Below are 17652 nucleotides of genomic sequence, written 5' to 3' on the forward strand. Positions count from 1 at the left end.
CATGTGCTATGTTCATTGACATTGATGTTGGCAGACTCTCAATCTTCATTATTCCAAACAATGTCCTGCAGGGCACCACCTCTCCCAAGACCAATGCCGGACTTGGCTGCCATGAGGGAAAGTGCCTGCATCCGACGTTACAGATTCACTCGACAGTTGATTGAGGACTTGACTAACAAGCTGGCACCACACCTCCAACCGCGACACAGGTATCCTACTGCGCTGATCCCCAAGATGAAGGTGATGGCAGCCCTACATTTTTTTGCCACAGGTACTTTTCAATTGACCATAGCTGATGTTGGTGGGATGTCACAGACAATGTTCAGCCGTGTCCTGCGTGATGTTTTGGCAGCCATGTTGGAGCACCTTGATGAATTCATCAAATTTCCTACTCCTGAGGAGTTGACAGATGTCAAGGGTGATTTCTATGCCCTGGGAGGGATGCCCCATGTCATTGGGTCCATTGATGGGACACATGTGGCTTTGGTACCACAGGCACAGGAGCAAGCCTATCGCAACTGAAAACATTACCACTCAATAAATGCCCTTGTGGTGTGTCTTGCTAACATGCTGATTTCCCATGTCTGTACAAGTTTTCCAGGATCAGCACACGATGCCTACATCATGAGGCGTAGCAGGGTGCCACAAATGATGCTGCGGATGCACAACGAATGAGCATGTCTTGTTTTTCCTGTGTGTTGCGGTATCTTTGGCTCTTACGGCATCTCCTGACCCACTTATTTACATGATGTTTCCATGTAGGGGACTCTGGATATCCCAACATGCCATGGCTACTGACACCTCTCCGCAACCCAAGAACAGCTGCAGATCACCGGCACAACAATGCACATGGGCAGACCAGGCGAGTGATTGCGAGGACGTTTGGCCTCCTGAAGAGCCGATTCCGGTGCCTTGACAAGACAGGCAGGTCCCTCCCATATGCACCGGAGAAGGTCTGCAAAATCTTCATCATGTGCTGCATGCAGCACAACATGGCAGTTGAGAAGGCAGTGCCACTCATCCTGGATCCGGATGAGCAGGAACATCCACCCGTGGAGGATCAAGGGCTTGGTCACGAGGCAAGTGATGAGGAGGAGGAGGAGGATGATATCCGGAGTCAGTTCATACGCAACTTCTTCTCATAATGGTGAGTCACTGGGTATGAGTGTGCAAGCTTGTTGCATTGAATGGCATGTGTTGCAATGTGTGTGTCCAGCTGACTGAATGCAAAGTGACTTTCATGTGTGTTCTGATGTGTCACTTGAGTGATGATGTCATGCCACACAGTTTTGCGGAGAGACTTTCTTTGAAATTTGCATGTGTCCAACACTGTTCATGTTTCGTAACTGACCATGTGTGCGGCGAGAATTGTTTTAGGTGACTTCTTGTGTGTCTCTCATTCCCAGGTTTTTGCGCCTGTTGTCTGCTCGTGTCATCTTTGTCCTCCTGCTATTCCTCATGAGGATTGCAACGTGTGCTGAATCAGCGTTCCATGCACGGACATGTGGAAATGTCAGTTTGGATAGGGATTGCAGCAAGGCTTTTTGGTGGTGGTACGGGTTGGGAATGTGTGGGGACTGCTTCTGTGCATGTTGCGGTACCATGCATACATGTCTTCTCACCATGGAGCATATAACATATAGCATCACTCCCATGACATGATAGTCACCCTTCTTGACAGTCATCTGTAGTGGAGTGTGGAGTCTGATGAAGGCATCAATGTGTGTAAACCTTGCCTCTGAAACATTGCGGATGCTACGGGTGGACATAGTGTGGGACATCACAACAGCAGGCTCTATAGGGAATTGCAGCCTCTCCGTGAGCAGCAGGATGTGTTTGGCTCATCCCCTTAACTTGTGTGCCAGTTATTTGGGATTTACAACATCCGTGTTGTGAAGGGGGGTTCCAGCGTATGTCCCACATGTTATGTCAACTGACCTGTGAGTCTGTTCATATGGATGCATTTCCCTTTGTGTGAGTTTGTGTAATAAAGGTGTTCAACACAATCCAAAGTGCCTCATCTCTGTCACTGCAGATCTCTTGCCAGTTTGCATGCGTCATCTATGGCATAATTGTCAAAGATTGAGCATATGAGTGTATGTGTACTTCGGCAACATGCATGCAGTTCTTCATGGCTAATAATCTATATTGTGCATGAAGTACCTGGTTCTATATGTATTTGTGCAGGTTGCTCCCCACAACGGGACGTCAACACCTGCTGACGGTGTGTCTCCTGTGCGCAGCTCGGCATTTTATTGCCTGATCCTGTGGCCGTCATTTTTGGTGATTGTTCATCCATTTTCTCGGAGTGACCCATGAGTAACCTGACACTCCTTCCTTTACATACACCTGTTGCACTGCGCCTTTCTGACCTTCTTGTCTTTGTGTGCTACTTTTTGCCTAGTTTCTCACCCCTTCCACCTGCTGCTGCCTCACCTGCGGCACCGCCCCACCGAGTGCCCTGATTCTGCAACCCACACGCCTCCAAAATGCTCCTCCCTTCCCCCCTCCACCCATTCTTAATGCAGCCAGCAGCTTGTCTGTGCCACTGTTGCGCCAATGCCGTACCAAAGGCAGGACTGTCAGAGCCTGCAACGTGCACAGTGCACGACCCTCTGGTCCTTGCATGACCCACGTCACACAACAGGCTCATGCTGCAGCCACCCTCCAAGCAATGTCCACCAGACAATCAACCGCCTGCTATCAGGCAACCCCTAAGCGCACACACGACACCTTCGCATGCTAAGTATGCAACTCCAACTGCCTACACAGCGCTGCCCCGCCTACCAGACCCTATCAGAACAACCAGTTCATGTGCCTCCTACTCCACACCCGCTCCGTCCACCAGCACGCCATTGGACTCTGTTACCTCCTCAACACAACAGCCCCACACATCACCTTCATGACAGTAACCTGGATAAAAGCATCCTCAGCACACAACTTCTTCATTGCCATCTCAGACGGATACAAGATCACCCGCAGGGACGGCACCAACAATCCCGGAGGATGAATTGCAATTTATTCACAAGTACACCCTCAGAGTCACAAATCCGGTTTCGCACCAACCCCCTGGCAACCCTCAGAGTAACACTCTTCTACAGATCTCCAGGCCTACATCCACAATTCCGCTAAGCCATCAACACGTACATCTGCACACACGCCCTCACCTCCACAGGCTACATGTGGCTGGGGCCAGTAACTTCTTGCTGGAGGAGAACCACACAACCATCCATCATTGGTCCATCAACATTTGCATCCACGTCTCCGACAAGCAACACACTGCCCCACACCCTGCTACCGATCCCCCAAGTATGCTTGATGTAAGTCACCACAGACAAGCTGGGTGGGACACTCGAACCAACACCAACGCCACACCCTGCAACCTCACACACTGGATCAGCAACTGATCCAACAATCTTGCCACATTGACGGACTTTCCTGTGAAGCACAACAACAGTTAAGCCACCTGGGACAAGGCAGATCTACTGGACTCATACAGATCTAGCCGGACTCTTGTGCAAACCTTGCAACACAAAGAACCATCAGTTACCTTACAGCCCTGGAAAACGCCACACACAGCCATCACCATATCATCAGCAAGGACAAGTGGAGATCCTTCAGATAGGGTCGAGGCAACAAAACACACAACATCAAGGAGCTCATCAGCATTGTGAGTGAACTGACAGCAGCTCTCCATCCAAAAGACACCCCACCCTTGCAAGGCAGATCAAATCCCTTGCAACTTTCTACCACTGCAAGCTCATGGACATACATGACAGCCTTGGCACACAGAGGCAGACAGCACTATTATCCATGGGACAAACCCCCCTCAGGTTCTGGACTCCAGTCAGCAGCAAATACACCACCTGGCTCATGTGCACCATCCACTCTGGCTTCCCACACAACATCTCAACCACATCATTCCCCATCCTTGAAGCCCACGTCCAGCACGTCATAAATGTCTCCTTTGAGTTTGCCACATTCCATGGGAGCTGGAGGCATGCAGAGACCCAGGCCCTTCTTAAACAACGGACGGCAGTACCGCAGGATCTCCTGGAACATCACCCTGCTTCCCTACTCAGCAAATGTCATCAAGAAAACACTCAACGAGCAACTGACAAACTTCCTCCACGCAAACAGCTCCAGGCAACCGGCACCAGACCACCTTCCGCAGTAATCACACCACTGCAACCGTCATCATTGCCACCACCAACTACAACTTTGCCCTGCTCAACAATGGTGAGACCACCCCCTTGACCTCTCAAGAGCATTCTACACCATGTGCTACCACACTGTCAGCTGACACATCTCCAACACTGGTATCCAGAGGAGGGCCCAGGATTAAATCAACAAGTAGCTCACCAGCAAGGCCCAGGGAGTCGGTCTCCACCCTTCAGCATGTAGTACACTGGGGTCATCTGGCCCATGCCCCAGGCCTCATCTCTCAGCGTGACGATCTTCAATGTCTCCATGACCCCTCTCTCCACCATCACATACGCACACGACCTCATCATCATCTCGTATGCCATTGACACCCAGCTGCTCCTCACCCTCACCAAAGACCCAGCCATTGCCAGATCCAACCTTCAAGAAGGCATGAGATCCATTGACGAATGGCTGAACATCAGCCACCTGAGGCTGGACTTGGACAGGACTGAGGTCATCATCTGAGGATTGTCCCCTTACAGCTGAGTCAACTCCTTGTGTCCCACCGGCCTGGGCACCGCACCAACATCCAGTGGCCAATCAATCAATCAATCAGTGACATTGGCGTTTGGGAGCGTAGAAGTTGACTCGGCTGTTGAGGTAGCTCGGGCCTTGGTCGTGTAGCGCTTTGTGTGCGTGGGTGAGGAGGCGGAAGGTGATTCTTTTGTTGACGGGGAGCCAGTGAAGGTCTCTCAGATGTCCGGAGATGTGGCTGGTTCGTGGGATGTCGAGGATGAGTCTGGCTGAGGCGTTCTGGATCCGCTGGAGTCTCTTCTGGAGCTTGGCGGTGGTACCGGCGTAGAGGGCGTGCCGTAGTCCAGTCGGCTGGTGACGAGGGCCTGGGTGACGGTCCTCCTGGTCTCGGTGGGGATCCACCAGAAGATCTTCCGTAGCATGCGTAGGATGTTGAAGCACACCGAGGAGACGGCGTTGACTTGCCTGGTCATGGAGAGGGAGGAGTCCAGGATGAAGCCCAGGTTGCGTGCATGGTCTGTCGGTTTGAGTGCGGTGCCCAGGGCAGGAGGCCACCAGGAGTCGTCCCAGGCGGAGGGTGAGGAGCCCAGGATGAGGACCTCCGTCTTGTCCGAGTTCAGCTTCAGGCGGCTGGTCGTCATCCACTCGGCTACGTCCTTCATCCCTTCGTGTAGGTTGGCTCTGGCGGCGGCGGGGTCGTTGGTCAGGGAGAGGATCAGCTGGGTGTCGTCGGCGTAGGAGATTATGTTGAGGTGGTGTTGCCGTGCGATGGCCGCGAGGGGGCTCATGTAGACGTTGAAGAGGGTGGGGCTCAGCGAGGATCCTTGAGGGACGCCGCAGATGACATCGGTGGCCTCTGACTTGTACGGTGGTAGACGGACTTTCTGTGTTCTTCCGTCGAGGAAGGAGATGATCCATTCCAGCGCCTTGTCCTGGATTCCGACGTTGCTGAGGCGCTGTACTAGGGTGCGGTGGCAGACAGTGTCGAATGCTGCGGAGAGGTCTAGGAGGATGAGGGCCGCTGTTTCTCCGTTGTCCATCAGGGCTCGAATGTCATCGGTGGCGGCGATGAGGGCGGTCTCGGTGCTGTGATTGGCTCGGAAGCTGGACTGTGAGGGGTCGAGGGATCCATTCGTTTCGAGGAAGGCGGCCATCTGCTTGTTGACGGTCTTCTCGATGACTTTGGCTGGAAACGGGAGGAGCGAGATGGGGCGGTAGTTCTTGAGTTCGGTGGGGTCCGCTGTGGGTTTCTTGAGTAGCGCGCTGAGTTCGGCGTGCTTCCAGCTCTCAGGGAAGGTGGCGGTGTCGAAGGATGTGTTGATGATGTCTCGCAGGTGGGGTGCGATGACAGCGTCAGCCTTGTTGAAGACGTGATGAGGGCAGGGGTTGGTCGGTGATCCGGAGTGGATGGAGTTCATCGTGCGGATGGTGTCTTCGGTGCTGATCGGAGTCCAGGCTTGGAGGGTGGTGGTGAGGGGTGGTTGTTCGGTCTTGGTGTGCGTTGGTTGGTTGCTGAAGCTGTTGTGTATGTCCGCGATCTTGTTGTGGAAGTATGAGGCGAGGGAGTTGCAGAGGTCTTGCGATGGGGTGATGTCGTTGTTTTCTGCGCTGGGGTTGGAGAGCTCTTTCACGATGTTGAAGAGTTCCTTGCAGTTGTGTGCGTTGTTGTCCAGCCGGTCCTTGAAAGCAGTTTTCTTGGCGGCGCGGATCAGCTGGTGGTGTTTCCGGGTGGCCAGCTTGAAGGTGGTCCTGTTGTCCGGTGTGGGATCCCTTCTCCAGACTTTCTCGAGGGCTCGGCAGTTCTTCTTGGAGCTCTTGAGTTCATCGGTGAACCACGGGGCTTTCTTGCTGCCGGGTCTGCTGGGCGGGGTCCTCAGCGGGGCGAGTTCGTCCGCGCAGTTGCTGATCCACTGTGTGAGGTTGTTGGCGGCCTGGTTGGGGTTCGCTGAGCTGGCAGGGGGGTGCTGGCTCAGGGAGGTGGCGAGCTGGTCTGCTGTGATCTTGTTCCAGCTTCTGCGGGCGGCCTGTTGCTGGTGGTGGTGGGTCGTCGTTCTCTTGAAGGTGAAGTGGACGCAGCTGTGGTCCGTCCATTGGAGCTCTGTGGCGTGGCTGAAGACGATGTCTTTGCAGGATGAGAAGACGGCGTCGAGTGTGTGTCCGGCGAGGTGGGTGGGGGTGGATACCAGCTGCTTGAGTCCAAGATTGGAGAGGTTGTCGAGCAGGGTGCTGGTGTTGCAGTCGTTGTTGTTCTCCAGGTGGAAGTTAAGGTCCCCCAGGAGGATGTAGTCGGCGGAGGGGAGGGCATGCGGGCTGACGAAGTCGGCGATGTCCTCGCTGAATTGTGTGCGTGGTCCCGGGGGTCGGTAGATCAGGGTGCCTCTGAGGGTGGTGTTTGGGTCGGTGTGGATCTGGAAGTGCAGGTGTTCGGCGGTGGTCAGGGAGTTGTCGGTGCTGGTCGTGAGACGGATGGTGTTCCTGTGGATGATGGCGATGCCTCCTCCCATCTGGTTGGCGTTGCGGTCCCTCCGGACGATCTTGTAGCCCTCCGGGATGGCGATGGTGATGTCGGGAGCTGAAGAGGCGTTCATCCAGGTCTCCGTGAGGAAGGCAACGTCAGGGGCTGTGGCGTCTAGGAGGATCCAGAGTTCCACGGCGTGTCTGTGGACGGAGCGGGTGTTGAGCAGGATGCACTTGAGGTGGGTGCTGCTGGTGTTTGGCTTGGCGGCTGCTGGTGCGGGGCAGGTCCGGATGCAGGAGAACTTGCAGGCGTGGCAGCTGAAAGGTCCGTGGGTGAGTCGTGGTGTGGCTTGGTGGCAGTCTGGGAGTCGGCCGGTGTTGAGTGCGATGAGGGTGGCGGCGGAGTACGTCAGGCGGGTAGGTCGGGGTCTTCGTGGGCCAGGGGTCCTGGCGCTGGTCGCGATCCGGTCGCGGACGGGCGCAGACGGGCTTACCTTTGGCGCGCCTTCGGCGCACAATCGGCGCGCCCGCTGCGCGTGACCGCTGCGCGTTCGCACGGTCGCCATGATGAACACGCACGCAAGCTGGTGTTCATCATGGACTCATCGCTCACAATTACCATGCAACTCAACACCATCTGTACCTCATGCTGCAACACCCTCCGCATGCTGCAAATGATCCACAGATAGATCCACTCCAAGGCAAGACAGACCGTCCCCCAGGTCCACGACAACAGCCGGGTCAACTACAGCACCGCCCTCTACAGAGGAACAACAGCAAAACTACAGGAGAACTTGTCCACATCCAGGGTGCATCCGTACACCTCATCTTCAACATCCCCCGCCCCAGCCACATCACCGTCCACCTGAGATAGATACAATGGCTCACTGTCTGCTGCAGGATCACCTTCAGACTCCTCAACCACACTCAGGAGGCAGTCCACAACTCCAGACCCAAAACCGACCTTGGACGTCTGTCATCCAACACCCCGTTGGCCCAACTCCGTGCAGCCAACCTTGCCCTGGCCACCATTCATCACATCCACAGAACAACTGCATGCAGGAGAAAGTTCTCCCACCTCGCCAAACAGACCTGGGACTCCCTCCCCGGGCACCTCCACATGACCCATGACCTCTACGCCTTCATGATACTCTTCCAAATTGGTCTGTCCGAGCAGTATTGCAAGCCCCCCCTCAGCAGCTTGAGGCCATCACGGGTGAGTATTGGGCTCCATGTCTGTATTTGATGATACATTGTGACCCATGTGTGTCCTCGACCGGACTCAGAACCCAGTGTATGGATGGCTGGAGTTAGTTCCACACTCAGGCATACTTTGACATATCCCCACACGAATGTTGTGGACACATGCTAAATGACTGCAACATAAAATTTCAATTATTCTTTTTTGTATTATAGGTCTGGGGCGTCATTTGTGCAAAGAAAAAGGTGCAATACAGGGACCATAGAATCCAAAGTTCACAGGGGGAGATGGGATCCTTGGCATTTGAAGTCAGCAGAGTCCAGACCACAGTGTTTGGCATCATTGGTCAGACTGTGACCAGCAAGTCCATGTGGCAGATAATGTCAGTCAATGAGGTGATTAGGCCTGGGCTAAAATTCCGTTCCGCTCGCGGAAATTGCGATAATTTGACATTTTCGCGTTCCGCGGAGAGCGCGAAAATGTCAAAATTTCCGCAATCCGCATTTTACCAGAAATTTTTTGCTTGCTCGCGCTGTAAGATAATACATTCTCGCGTGCGCGCGATCGCCTTACCTGAATCCTCGCGTTCGCCGAGAAGTTTTGCCGATCCGGTCGCATTCTCCACAAGATGTTGGATTGTTGGTAGCCATTTGCGCTGTCTCACGCCCGCAGTAACGTCATTCGTCGCGCGATCACGTCTTTCTTCTCGCGATCATGCACCGCGAGACAAGTGAAAACAAGATGCCGCGCCCATGAGCAACCGCATGGGTAAGTTGGCGAGCCGCGACCACGCAGAAAATACCGCAAACAGCGGGAAAAAAACTTCCACATCTTCGCGATATTTCCGCGTGTTTGCGGAGATTTTTAACATTTTCGCGATAATTAGCGAAAATGAATTTCGAAAATTCCTCCCACCCCTAGAGGTGATGCTGTCACACATGAAGGCCAGGTGCCAGGCCAGGTGACATGGGAGATGTAGATGGGCCGCTGCCTCTCACGGTCTTTTCCGTGGGCGACCCACCTTCCTCGGGGGACCCTCAGATGCAGGCCTTGACGATGCTCGGGACGCTCCGCTGGACGAATCCTCCTCCTCCTCCCTCCCTGTGGCTGGTGGTGGTCTTCGCCTGGTGGCACAGGGAGGGTTGCCCATGTTGTCGGCGATCCGACGGAGTGAATGGCTTATGTCCCTTTGCACCGCCAGGAGCTCAACCAGTCTTGCCTCCATCCGTCCTCGATGTTCTTGTTGACTGGCGTGTTGCTCGGCCTGCTGGTTCTTCATCTCTGTGATGGTCCCCTTTATCTCTGTGAGGGTCACCACTACCTGGCTGAACTCCCTGGTGTCATGCCGGTATGCGTCCATGATGTTGTGTATGTGTGACATACCGGTCCCTTCAGCTGGCTGGTCAGGTTCTCGCCTCCGCCTGCCTACACTCCCACCACCCCTGCCCACACGAGCCTGGGCTGTCGTTATGGGCACATCGGGTCTACGGGACCCCTGAGGAATGGCAGTGGTGGTGTTGTCTGCCTCCTCCTGGGTGCCCGGCGCACCTTGTCCCTCCTGGTCAGACTGGCTCAGTTGTTCACTGCGGGCAGGGCTCCTCGGTGTCTCCTGGGATGTGGCAGGAATGGGGTTGGTGGTTGGCACAGATGTTCCTGAACCAGGTGCTGCAGGGGCTTGGACACCAGAGGGTCCAGGTCAGTCGGGGTCATCCACGGAGTGTTGAGAGGCGTCGCTGCCGGTGGGATCAGGTTCCTCTCGAGCCTGGGACTGTGATTCTTCACCCCCATTGTTGGGGGGAGATTCCTCACGTTGCCCTGTGTGTGAGAGACAGACAATGTTAATGCTGTTTCATGCAACATCCATGTTTATACACATTCTAGTTGGCACTGTTCCTCCAGGTAGTTGTATGTGCCTAGCATTCTCCTCAATGTTCACTTGTTGATGGGTATGTTGCGGGGGACAGATTGATATGTGCTCCTGAGTCTTTGACATGTAGATTTTTGGCTTGGATGCTTCTTCGGCTATGTATTGGTCTTGTTGTGTTACATGTCCATTGTGACAGTGGGTAAATCCATTGCCTGTCCCGGGGGTGTCTGCTTGTGTAAGGGGTGTGTGTGACAGGGCCTGCTGGTGGGTGTAGTGTGATTTGGCACTGGGGCTCCCAGGTGATGTAGCTGTCCCCTCATGGAACATGCTGCCATGACAGTGAGTGTGAGTTCCTGTACTAGATATCTGACCTTGTTGTCTTGGTGTTTGTGTTTGCACTGGTCACAGGAGGGCCTTGTGCTGCCTACACCAGGGCCAAGTGTCAGCTATCTTGTCAGTACTTTCCCAGTCCCTGTGCATTGTGCATGGTCCATGGGTATGTACCTGGGCCATATGGGATGAGGGCAATTGTGTCTGATTTGGAGTTCAACAATGCGTTTTGTGACACCCACCCTCCCAGCATACCGGACATCCATTCTTGGGTTAGTGCTTCGTGTAGCATGGGACATAGCATGGCCTTGCTTTCTCAATGGGGCATACACATGTTAGTGGCATTAGCGTTGTTTTTGACTGTGGTTCTGGCCGGTGAGGGCTTGGGGGTAGTTGCGTGTATTTTGTGTAGTTGGAGTGTGGATGCCATTACCCCCATGTTACATTAGTTGTTTGTGTACTCACCAGGCTCTGGAAGTCCTTGAAGTCCATGTACTCCCCCCGGCGGAAGCAGGGCCATCACCTTCTCCTCCCAGGGATGGAAATGTACTGGTCTGCGGGGCCCACCACCTCCAGTGATGTTGCTCTGGGCGTAGTCGTCATTCATTTTTCGCGTGACTGACCTCCGCAGATCGTACCACCTGGCTTGGCATTCAGTCCTGGTCCTTCTGATGGGTGCAACAGCATTCACCCTATCAACGATCCTCTGCCACAGGCGTGATTTTTCGCCTATGCTGGTCTGTCTGACCAATGTTCCAAACAGCTGTGGTTCGACTCTGATGACTTCATTGACAAGGATCTCCAGCTCCTCCCTTGTGAACTTTGGATTCTTGTCTGTGGCCATGGTGTGGGGTGAGGGTGTGGATGGTTGTGGGTGTGTGGGTCTGAATGTGAAGGTGTGGGTCGGAATGTGAAGAGGGAGTATGTGTGAAGGAGGTTGTGTGAAGGTGTATATGTTAAGGTGGATGGGTGTAGTTGTTGCTGTGTGCTTTCTTGCTGCAGTGAGTCTGTTGCAAAGGCTCATGGTTTGTGTGTGTGGGCCCTTTTTATTGGTCTATTTGTGGGTGGGCCTCAGTTTGAATTTTTAGTGGGTGTGTTATAAGGGGTGGTTGTGAGTTTGCCCCTCTGTTTGCCTGTTTGGATGTGGCCAGGTCAGTCATTTCCATGTTTTGTGCACTGTAGACGTGTTTTGTGGTGTTGTGCGAGTCGGATAGACCCTCCTTGTGCTGGTTTAAAGTGTCCGTGGTTCAGTATGACTCGTTTTGTTGTATTTGCTTCTGTTTTTTTTTGTGTCCGACTCGGTCATACTCGACGTACTCCGCGGTACGAGTCATACTCCGACATGTTCCCAGGGGTGCGAGTCGTACAGGGGTACGAGTCGTACAAGCATACACCCCCATGCGTTGTGTATGTACAGTGCGTACCCCAACATTGCGTATGTACGGTGCGTACATACGCGATGTTGTTGTAAGGTGCGTACATACGCGATGTTGGGGTACGCACCGTACATACGCGATGTTGCTGTAAGGTGCGTACATACGCGATGTTGGGGTACGCACCGTACATACGTGATGTTGCTGTAAGGTGCGTACATATGTGATATTGGGGTACGCACCGTACATACGCGATGTTGCTGTAAGGTGCGTACATAAGCGATGTTGGGGTACGCACCGTACATACGCGATGTTGTTGTAAGGTGCGTACGTACGCGATGTTGTTGTAAGGTGCGTACATATGCATGGGGGGGCATGTACGACTCATACCCCTGTATGACTCTCACCCCGGGAACAACTTTTCCCGGGATACGAGTCGTACAAAGTTTGCTTCGTAGCGGGTAAAGTCCTTACCCTTGTACGGGACGTTTTCCGTACGATTCGTAAATCGGAAAGCCGGTCCAGATCGTACTTGTACGGTCGGACTGTATTTTTACGATTCGTACGGAAAAGTGTCCGTGTCCGTCTCGTACAACTTTTACCGATCTGATTCGTACGGATTGGGCCGATCCGTATGTATTTTTCCCATACGAATCGTACTTCACGGGTCGGACGGGACTTGTACGATTCGTAAGGAAGAAATTACGGATACGAGTCGTACGGGAAAAAAAAAGACAGGATCGGAATCGACCCCTAAATGTCAATAAATGAGATTACAAATAATTAGTGTGAAAAGCATGCAAAGGGCACAATGTAAATACTCTCTGCAGAATAATTATGCTCCTACCAGGGGAAACTTTAAAATGCTGGGGCCCTGGGGCCCAGTCCACTTGGGACATGCCTGGAAAATCTCTATGTGTACAGGACCTGTGGATTGAAGTCTATCAGGAACAATCAATAGCATAACCAGGTGCCATGCATGTGTAGATAATGTGTAAGTGTAAGTCATGAAAGCAAACACAGCACTAACAGCATTTGTCACACATCTTGATGAAGTAGGTTTAGGGCACACACCGGAAAATTGACACATGTCCATACCAATGTCAACAAAGGTATGACAATTTAACATCCTCCATGTGTGAATAAGCAAATATCTATCTTGAACACATCAAACACATATCTAACCCACATCATAGGGAGAAGTGCAACCTAAATGATACTGACAGTGGCCAGGCCAAGCTGAAATACTTACCATATAATATAATACCCAAAGCAATGACAGACCCAATTGGATTTAATCCCACATAAACATCCATTCAACATTTTCCCTTGTCCTGTGTAACTCCAGCACTGTATCCAAGGTCACATCATACTAACCACTTCAACTGGATCAGCAATCAGAGATGATACTAACACAACTGTGGTCACGCATAACTTACTATACAATAACATGAAATAATTAGAAAAGAAATGTGAGGGCCAATGCCTTCAAAACTATGAAAGGTTTTAATGAATGTAGGATCACCATAATGCCTAACAAAGGACATTAGCCAGTCCATTGTACAATCATGTGCCATAGCACAATACTGTTATAAACCAAAACTGGGTTCTGGCTCCAAAACTCAGCTGGACTGAGCCAAATTAACCAAACCAACAAAACCTCTTGTCCAACCTGAGAACTGTTAAACTACAAACCTTTTTCAACGAACACCTCTCATGAAAAGTGAAACAAGAAAGGAAGGCTTTAAGAATTGCCTTTTGCTCAGAAAAACATTTATTATTTATTTAACATTTTTCTTTTTTGTGCGATCAGCAATTATTACTTTGCACATTTACATTTTACAAAAAACGACACAATATACATACAAATATCTTTAAGCAATACAAAACAATGTAAATGCCCTAGGGGTTTTGAACTGTATTCATTCATCCAACATTCTTGGCCAATCCATTCAAACATACATTCGGCAAACAGTAAACAAAAACGGTCCTAATGACACCTAACCCTTCAAAATGAATTATTTTCAAACTTTATATGTATTCTGACATTATCTCTTTTTTTCTATACAATGAAAGAAACAAAAGCTCATTTTAGGGAAAAGCTTTTCAACTGGGTGTGCAAAGGACCGAACTGGTCGACGCGTTTCGAACCTCTGTGATTATGAGGTTCTCCTCAGGACCAACAAATTTCTGTAACACAAAACATAAGGACCTTCTTTAGATAGGTAAAACAACTTAAGGACTAGCGCAAGCCACCACCAGAGTCTGAGCAAACCCACCTTCCGAAAGTGTGTCAGTATGGGACCTTAGCCTTCGTTAACCTTCAATTACTCTAACAGCTTACACTGGGGCTGAAAAAACAAACGGATAATTCCCACTCATATCATCATTCTTTCTATCAACAAACATAGAAAATGACAAACATAAAAACAACTTGGTATCCATTTTGCTCACCCTTTTAGGTCAATCCGTAGTCTAATTGGGACAGCCGACTCCTATAAAAAATTTTTTTAGACTGGCGTCACCAAAAAGTGTAAGGATCTCTCAACTCCCTCTTTAAAACCATCAGAAGTAGGCTTACCTAATTAGGAGACGACTGTCTCCTTAATCGGTTCACTCAGTAAGTCCAAATCTCTTTTCTACCTAAGGAGGAAAGTGGATATTTTAAAGTCCTCCTATGGTCCTGCTTATGGGCAAGTGGAATATCTACGTCCCGAACAAGATCGCTTACCTTTGTGAGTTTACTGGGTGCGTAGCCGTGACTTTTTTCGTCTCGTGCCGGCAGCTGAAACCGAAGGCGTGAGAAATCGCCATTAGTTAAACTAGGCTTATGTTATCCACGCAGTTTTTTACGATGTAAAAAAGAATCCATTGCCCACCTACCGAGGTTTCTCCCCTGTCACAGCAAGCTACAATTCCATTAGTCTATGCGGAGCACGTCAAACACGAACTGGATGTTGTGGTCAATTTCTACCGGGTCATCTAACCTCATTGACTCATGGGAATTGTAGTTTCTTCTAAACGTGATGGGAGATATAGTTTCCTACTGGGAAAAAGGCTAGCCTAGCTTTATTTATAAATCAATTCTTTGGGAGGACACCGTAATAACTTCATTAGAGGGTGCAAATGATGGAAGGAAACCTGATATGCTTCAACGGTTTTAAAGATGCCAATGAACGTCTTTCATGTAAGGACCGCTACTACTCTGGGCATCATCATGTTGTGATTGATCTAAAAATCTCTGCTGTTTCATTAAGTCCGTTAGTTGTCGTATTAAATTTCATAATGAGAAATGCCTCGCGTTGGCTCAAGAACCTCTCCAAAAAAGGAGGAATATTTCGCTCATGCGAATAAACTAAAAGATCGTTTAATGGAAAGAGGGTATCCGAAAAAGTTACTTAAACACTCCCTCATGCGAGCATGGTGGACCCCAAGGGAAACACTTTTGGAGCAAAAAATAAAGAAAATGACTAACAGGCCAGTGTGCGTTACAACGTTTTGCCCGAACACACATCAACTTCGTAAACTGATCCTCTCTAATTGGCACTTGATTCAAGATCTCCATGAGGACTTCTCCACACCTCCCCTTTTTGCATTCAAAAAAGAAAAAAGCATAGCCAATTACATCGTTAGAGCAGCTTTACCGAAGCAGCAGAACCCTACTCTGAGAAGTTTGTTAGCCCTACCACCAATCGTAGGGCATCACAAATGCGGGACTTGTATTTGTTGTAAGCAAACCATTGAAGGAGAGGTCTTTACCTTTAACAACATCAATTGGAAACATAATACATTTACAAACTGCAAAACCAGGAATGTCGTTTACGCAGTAATTTGTCCATGTCCAAAACTTTACATTGGAAAGACCACCCAAGAGGTCCGGCAGCGCATTACTCAGCACAAGTCGAGGATTCGACGGAGAGTAGAAAATGCTCCGCTAGTCAGCCACTGGGTCACAAAAACACATAGCGAAGAGGACCTTAAATGGACAGTGTTGTCTAAAATTGAGAAAGACCCCCGCGGGGGTGATTTGGAGAGGTTCTTGAGCCAACGCGAGGCATTTCTCATTATGAAATTTAATACGACAACTAACGGACTTAATGAAACAGCAGAGATTTTTAGATCAATCACAACATGATGATGCCCAGAGTAGTAGCGGTCCTTACATGAAAGACGTTCATTGGCATCTTTAAAACCGTTGAAGCATATCAGGTTTCCTTCCATCATTTGCACCCTCTAATGAAGTTATTACGGTGTCCTCCCAAATAATTTTTTTATAAATAAAGCTAGGCTAGCCTTTTTCCCAGTAGGAAACTATATCTCCCATCACGTTTAGAAGAAACTACAATTCCCATGAGTCAATGAGGTTAGATGACCCGGTAGAAATTGACCACAACATCCAGTTCGTGTTTGACGTGCTCCGCGTAGACTAATGGAATTGTAGCTTGCTGTGACAGGGGAGAAACCTCGGTAGGTGGGCAATGGATTCTTTTTTACATCGTAAAAAACTGCGTGGATAACATAAGCCTAGTTTAACTAATGGCGATTTCTCACGCCTTCGGTTTCAGCTGCCGGCACGAGACGAAAAAAGTCACGGCTACGCACCCAGTAAACTCACAAAGGTAAGCGATCTTGTTCGGGACGTAGATATTCCACTTGCCCATAAGCAGGACCATAGGAGGACTTTAAAATATCCACTTTCCTCCTTAGGTAGAAAAGAGATTTGGACTTACTGAGTGAACCGATTAAGGAGACAGTCGTCTCCTAATTAGGTAAGCCTACTTCTGATGGTTTTAAAGAGGGAGTTGAGAGATCCTTACACTTTTTGGTGACGCCAGTCTAAAAAATTTTTTTATAGGAGTCGGCTGTCCCAATTAGACTACGGATTGACCTAAAAGGGTGAGCAAAATGGATACCAAGTTGTTTTTATGTTTGTCATTTTCTATGTTTGTTGATAGAAAGAATGATGATATGAGTGGGAATTATCCGTTTGTTTTTTCAGCCCCAGTGTAAGCTGTTAGAGTAATTGAAGGTTAACGAAGGCTAAGGTCCCATACTGACACACTTTCGGAAGGTGGGTTGGCTCAGCTGCTGGTGGTGGCTTGCGCTAGTCCTTAAGTTGTTTTACCTATCTAAAGAAGGTCCTTATGTTTTGTGTTACAGAAATTTGTTGGTCCTGAGGAGAACCTCATAATCACAGAGGTTCGAAACGCGTCGACCAGTTCGGTCCTTTGCACACCCAGTTGAAAAGCTTTTCCCTAAAATGAGCTTTTGTTTCTTTCATTGTATAGAAAAAAAGAGATAATGTCAGAATACATATAAAGTTTGAAAATAATTAATTTTGAAGGGTTAGGTGTCATTAGGACCGTTTTTGTTTACTGTTTGCCGAATGTATGTTTGAATGGATTGGCCAAGAATGTTGGATGAATGAATACAGTTCAAAACCCCTAGGGCATTTACATTGTTTTGTATTGCTTAAAGATATTTGTATGTATATTGTGTCGTTTTTTGTAAAATGTAAATGTGCAAAGTAATAATTGCTGATCGCACAAAAAAGAAAAATGTTAAATAAATAATAAATGTTTTTCTGAGCAAAAGGCAATTCTTAAAGCCTTCCTTTCTTGTTTCACTTTTCATGAGAGGTGTTCGTTGAAAAAGGTTTGTAGTTTAACAGTTCTCAGGTTGGACAAGAGGTTTTGTTGGTATAGCACAATACTGTGCCACCAAACTTGCCCTTATTGACACTG

The sequence above is a fragment of the Triturus cristatus genome, chromosome 8 (assembly GCF_964204655.1).
Source record: "Triturus cristatus chromosome 8, aTriCri1.1, whole genome shotgun sequence".
NCBI lineage: Eukaryota > Metazoa > Chordata > Amphibia > Caudata > Salamandridae > Triturus > Triturus cristatus.